Raw genomic sequence first — 7,046 nt, forward strand, 5'->3', positions numbered from 1 at the left:
GTAAATTGTAAATGTAATAAATAATAAATAAATGTAAATTAAATTGTATTCCAGGTTATGTCTCCAACAAATGTATAATATGTTCACACTTTCAGCCTGTTTGAAATTAAGTTTTATTTGTGTTCAAATTTATGCATTTACCCCAGGCAGAATTAATAAACTTGAGGAATTATAGTTATCTTGACTTTAGACTAATAATTACCCTTTGAATGTTTATTCGAAATTTTGATTTTTATACCAGGCTTTGAAATATAAAGTGTGTTTATTATACCAGACATTTCATTTTTGGAGGAAAAACATAAAAGATTTAAGTGTTCATGACACAAGCATTGTTTTATTTCAGTAAAGGAGCCTGAAGGCCTGTGAGCAACAGCATATGCAAAATATAACAGCAGGAGCAACAATAACCACTAGATAGTTTTAGGACAGAACAATCTTTAAGATTTAAAAATGAAATGTGACAGTGCAGGCAAAACTACTGTAGTGAAACTGTGCATGCGCGGGCAAAACTGCTGTGGTGAAACTGGTATGGGATTAATATCCTGCCATGATTCAAAACTGAAAATAAAGTTCTGAAAGGTTGAAACTAAGTGTTCGAAAACTCAAAATCTTAGAAAAAGAAGTTTTGCAAGATCGAAAAATAAGATTTGCAAGCTTGCAAAATGTAAAAAAATAAAAATATCTCTGTAATCATTATGATGTCTTTGAGATTTCCTTCTTCAGAACTGCAACATTTTTTTTACGATGTTGCGCAAACAATTTTTCAGAGTTTCGAATTTGTCACTGTTCTCACAGTGTATAGTTTGTTTTCCAGATTTGAAACTGTTGTGCGAATGTGTGAAAAAAAGTTTTGAAACTCTGAAAACTGAGGTTCGAAAGGACGAAACTTATTACATTACATTTGCACTCCTATTGCAGACTATTTTTTTCAGAGCTGAGTTTACAACACCCACTTTGCGGAGATACGCCCACACATTTGCAAGCTTGCGACTCACGTGGTTTGTGGCAGCGTTGTCACGCAGCTCTGAAACTCTGAAACTTATGGGGTGTCGTTTAAATATTTACTTTGCTAACTAAGCAACCAGTCGTGTCGATCGTCGCATACTTTCTTCACCCACATACTTGCTTGAGACGTGACGTCTGCGCGTGTCTTCTTAAATTAGTTATCACCAAAAAAATAACCCATCAATGTTCGAAGTTGACAGATTACAGTAAGCTCTGTGTTTTAACAATTAGCCTAGCGAGGAGGTCTGATGGATAGCCTTTGTGTTTTTGCCAGTTAATCCCTGTAAATTCCAAAAACAAGTAATATATTTATTTACCAAATGTGATATAGTAAGACTCTAATACTGGAAGAAAAAGAGGGGAAAAGAGTTAGCCTATATTAATTAAAATTACTTAATAAAAGAAAAAGGTAAATAAAGGTATTAAATAGTGCATTTTACAGATTTTAGTGTAGGCCTACATCGATATTATAAAACAGTTAGTAAACATAGTTAAATAAAATGCCCATTTGTGTTAAAATCAGCCAGAAGCTAACCCAGTGATGTGGTGATATTACACTGACCTATATTGTTGTGATAGTAAGTTTTACCTAATAAATTGGTTTACATGAATACTATTTTTTAACGAGTAATAACGATAATAATATATTATATAATTATAATAATATAAAATAATAATTTTCTGTAATAACGAGATATGTCGTTAAAACAACATTTTCTCCTAATAAGGACATGTGTTGTATAGTGATGAGTACAAAATGAGTGTACACAAATAAAATTAGACAGTTTATAGTTTATAATTATGTCTTGCACTTAGCTATATGGCTAAAAATGACGGAGTATTGGCAGTTGTTTCCGTTGTCATTAAAGGGTCATGAAACCCTAAACCAAATTTTCTGAGAAAAAAAGCGCCGGCGATTTCGTCGGACAGAGGGTTAAATTGCTCAAGTGACAGTATACATTTATAATGTTGCAAAAGCTTTATATTTAAGATAAATAAAAATATAAAGCTTTTGCAACATTATACATGTGCTGTCACTTGATCAATTTAATGCGTCCTTGCTGAATAAATGTATTCACCCACCCAGAAAAATCTTTTCTTTTTAGGGCTGTCACTTTTGTGAAAAAATTCAGTTCGATTTTTGAGACATAAGTGTTCATTGAATCGATTGTAAAATCAATTTTAAATTATGTTTTCATTTTCAACGCCAAATAGGCCAATCCACGGACAACTAACGGGCATTAGGATGAAAAGGGCGCGGCTTATATTTCTTTTGATTTATTGGCATGAAGTTTCGTGCACAATGAAAAACAGGAGTGCAACATTCTCGAAAAACATTAAGCAGAGTAGACTAAAAATGTAAAAACCTGCCTATCTTTCCAGAGTTTGGGAGCGAAGAGGATCACGAATTGCTCACCGGTAAAACGACGTCCGCTCAAATCCCGCTCCGACATGATGTTTCTCTGTACTGTAGCCTACTTGTTGTAGCCTGTAGCATGTAATTAGGTTTATATGTTTAAATATTATAATGTTATTTTCAACATTAGAACAGGACACATAAGATATGTCAGAAGACATGGGGGTCAGAAATGACCACTTTTTGACCATTTTGACCACTTCATTTGTTCAAAGCCTTTCTTTAAAGTGAATTTCGTTTTATATAAATTGTATCTTAATTTTAATCAATTGTTTAATCAACCAATTGCCTGGATTTAATAAATAATATGCAAATATAGCAGACAATGTCACGGAGCCGCCGGCGCCTCGCGAACAACGGCTTAAATGAACAACTACTTGAGAAAAACTTTAGTTGGGGCAGCCCTATAGTCATTTATTTCAGATAGGCCTATATTCGAACCAGCATATGTCACAAAGAGCATTCTGGGTTGAGCTCGTGGTGCTGAATGGAATGAGCTTCAGAAATGAACGGAATCTCCACCTCCACAATAGAAAAAGACAGTATGGTATTTTCATCATTAACAGAGGCTAGTCAGTGATTTCATTGCTGTCCGAATCCAGAATGTCAGTGTTTTTCTCCCACCACCTGCTTAAAATCCCAGGCCAAATTACCGAATTAAGGTCGTGTGGTGATTTAAATTCCATCTGAATCCACATCTCTGAGTTTTCAAGAATATATCACTTCAAAATTCACTGTTTATATCCTTTTTGACAAGAATAATATATTTCTCACTCTGGAGGAAATATTACCGCTCTACGCATTCTCTATACGCACACACCGCAACGGTCACAATATGACCTCATGTATGTTTTAAAAACATAATTCAAAATATAAATAATAGGCCTACCTTTTAATGGGCACTTAAAGTGTATAAATAAATTACTAAATGCAAAAAAATTATAAATAAACAAAAAAACTGCATTACATTTGCAGTCCTGTGAATCCTTTATGCGCACCCCTGACGCCGGCCTACTGCACTTTCGGAATTCGTTTTTGTCTTTTTCTGCCTGTTTTGTTACATCTATCTTTTTTACATCTATCTTTTTTACATCTATCTTTTTTATTTTATTATTTCGTTTAAAAATAATAGTGTACATATTTGGTTAAAACCGATTCCCTATTTTCGTTTTCGAAACTTGTGTTGGTTGGTCCGATCGAATGTGCAATCGATTTTCGAACGTAAAGTGACAGCCCAAGTTCTTTTTAACTTTCTATTCATTAATTCTTATTTTTTTCATATATATATTTTTAATGTAAACTGTTTCCAACATTGATAATAATAATGTTTCTTGAGCAGCAAATCATCACATTATAATGATTTCTGAAGGATCATGATGTGACACTGAAGACTGGAGTAACGATGATAAATTCAGCTTTGATCACAGGACAAAGGAATTAATTGCATAAAAAATATTCAAATAGAAAAAAAGATATTAAATTGTAAAAATATTTTATTAGAAGAGACTTCTTACCAAAAAAAAGTCAAAATAGTATAGGCCTACAGTTTCCAAACTTTTGACTGGTAGTGTACATATCCAGATGTTTATCCACGCGTAGGTTATCCAGACGTTTATCCACACGTACGTTGCATCCAGCCGTGCATCCTGTTTACAAGGTTTCAAATCTGGAAAACAAGGAGAACAGTGACAAATTCGAAACTCTGAAAAATTGTTTGCACAACATCGTAATTTTTTTTTGCAGTTCTGAAGAAGGAAATCTCAAAGACAACATAATGTTTGCAGAGATATTTTTATTTTTTGTACATTTTGCAAGCTTGCAAATCTTATTTTTCGATCTTGCAAAACTTATTTTTGCAAGATTTTGAGTTTTCGAACACTTAGTTTCAACCTTTCAGAACTTTATTTTCAGTTTTGAATCATGGCAGGATATTAATCCCATAAAACTGTGGCTCTGCAGACAGATATTACTGAAAATCTCACACCGAATATTTCAGAACACTGGGCCTGTTTAAGAATACGCGGCCCCTTTAAGAAAAATGATGCTTACTGAGCATGCGCAGAAGAGAGAAGCTCGAGAGACAGGGCGAGTGCTGAGACCAGTTTAAACTGAAAGCGAAGCTGTTTAACGATCATGAATAAAGGACAAATGTGAAATATTTCTTTCGGATGCCTTATATTTCCAGTCTGCAGGTGAGAGATGTTTCTCAGATCATAGAGTTTAACATGAATCAGCTCCAGAGTTTACATGTTAAAGGAAAAATGCGTTGTGTGTCCTGGTTTATTATTAGAGTGTAATAATATGTTGGCAGAAAGTTTTTCACAGACTCTGACTCTATTACACCAATAAAATGTGCTTAATGTGCCACTTTACAGAAGATCTCAGACATCAGCATAATGAATGAGGTGAAAACAGGGAACTTTTGGAGACAAAGAGGCTTTTCAGCAGCTCAGTTAAACATGATGGTCCTGTTGTTTCTCTCAGACTTTGGACAAGAGTTTAACAAACCTTGTTTTAAATGCAATTAATATCTAACTTGTATCAAACTACTCCGTATTCCTGACAGAAATGTTATGGCACTCAGGTATATTCTATGCAATTGTGTTTATAGAAGAAAACGAGATACATTTCTAGTTTCAACATTATTTGTTGTTTAGATATTCCTCTGTAAAAGACAAAAGAATCAGCTGTATGCAAAGTGACCCACGTTTGGTTTTTGACCACTGAAAATGAACAATTGACCAATTTACTCATGAAACCACATTAAGATCTCCATATCTCTGGCATTTCACCATTTGGGGCCTTTAAAATGAAGAAACCAAAATAAATGCTTGATAAGAACCAGAATATAAGATGATTTTAGGATATCATTAATACTTCTTGAGTTACAGGCATGCAAACTTTTTTGTGCAAACAAAAAACACAATAAGTGATTTTGCCCATTTTTGAACAGTCACTGTTGGCATATAATGCAACAAAGATCGCTAAGGTTGACATATTTTACTAATAATCCTTCCAATCTCTTTTTAAAGGGTCATAGAACCCCCCGGCTGCAGCGTGGTTTTTTCACACCTTCGATTTGAAAAGGCTTCCAAAAAGGGGCGTGGTCGACTGTGAAAAGGTGGGATGGGTATTGTGTGGAAATGGTTGGGGAATGGGAATGGTTTGCATAAATAGGGGAGTGTCATTAGGCACATTAAAATGAGCTAATTTGCAAACCGGCAATGCACAATGAAAAGAAATGTTATTCTGTATGACGAAATATTTTGCAAACATGTGATAATAAATCTATATTTGTCCAAATATGCACACTGTTTGGCAAGATGAACAATGCGCCGACGTGGTTATGCTCTCATGAGAGAACATGAACCACCCATGAACACAGTCTCTACATGCTTGCGATGCGATAGAGGAGTGGGGGCCCTCGGCAGGAAAGAAGAGAAATCCTCAGGTCACCCAGGTTTATCAGATTATCTGTCTTTACCCACACGAAAGTAATCCCGGGAGCACCTTCACAACACGCTGAAAACAACACCTCACTTTCCTCCTTGACTTTTCCCGCACGCTGCTTCGAAAACTTCCCCACCATGTATCAACAATAATGATGGAAGATGAACCTAACAGAAGTGACTGTCTCATGCATAATAACTAAATTATATTGTATGCATACTACAGCGCAATGATTGGATTGAATGAGCTTTATGTCATGAATATATGTCGAGAATCGCTCGAAACGGTCGACGTCAGCATGTTCGAGCAGCCCATACTTGGGCCTACGGTACACGCTGACGTCAGCTTCTGTGACGCTGCTCTGACTCAGCTTTTCAAACCGGAAGACCGAAATCGCTCTGAAAAATGCAAAAATAACTATTTTTCACATATGAATGACATTAATGAGTACCTTTAGTGTTTTCAATGATGTGCAGCCTATACATATCTGTTTACATCTAAAAAAAGTGTCCCTTTCATGACCCTTTAAAATAAAATAAAGCTGCCATCTTTTTTTAAAGTCATTTTACCCTCCTGTAATTTGACTCCGAATCTCTGGTGAAAATTGTCATATTGACCCCCCTCTAAAAAATTGTTGATAACTCAGTAAATATACATCCATGACATTTAATATTGTGGCTTTCATCAGTATTTATATTTGTCTTTCTTCAGAAAGAATATTTTTTTTAGCCAGATCTGGTCAACTCTGGAAATTCAGTATAAATTCAGTAACTTATCTTTGATTTTTCCAGATCTGGTCCTGTGGGCGTCAGTATCTCACAGTGATCACAGTTCACACCTGCAGTGAAGCCCCTCCCACAACAATTCACCAATAAATACTTGGAATATTCACATCATCCTACAAGAGAAGGACAAACTCCAGGTGTAGCAGCTGAAATCTGTGTGACTGTTAAAGATGGAGTTTATTAAAGAGGAGATTGAAGACATGAGTTATCCAGAACCATCCAGAATAAAACATGAAGATACTGAGGAACTAATAGGTTGGTGTCCATTCTTGATTCTTCATTATTGACTGCTTTAGTAGCTGTGAAATAATAATCAGTATATGGATGATAAATGATAGAGAAATGCATCTAAATGATCATATTTTATCAGTTTTAATCGTAGTGAATGA

At 35.0% G+C, this 7,046-nt stretch overlaps 1 long non-coding RNA gene across 1 annotated transcript; it reads left to right on the forward strand.

Annotated features, from left to right (window-relative positions):
* Nucleotides 1–4,481: 4,481 nt before the first annotated feature.
* On the forward strand, nt 4,482–5,882 carry LOC307129919. The gene is made up of 3 exons (XR_013816962.1): nt 4,482–4,614; nt 5,455–5,543; nt 5,746–5,882. It is a non-coding gene; the product is annotated as an uncharacterized lncRNA (long non-coding RNA).
* The last annotated feature ends 1,164 nt before the right edge of the window (nt 5,883–7,046 follow it).

This window comes from Gobio gobio, assembly GCF_949357685.1.
Source record: "Gobio gobio genome assembly, chromosome: 8".
Taxonomy (NCBI): Eukaryota; Metazoa; Chordata; class Actinopteri; order Cypriniformes; family Gobionidae; genus Gobio; species Gobio gobio.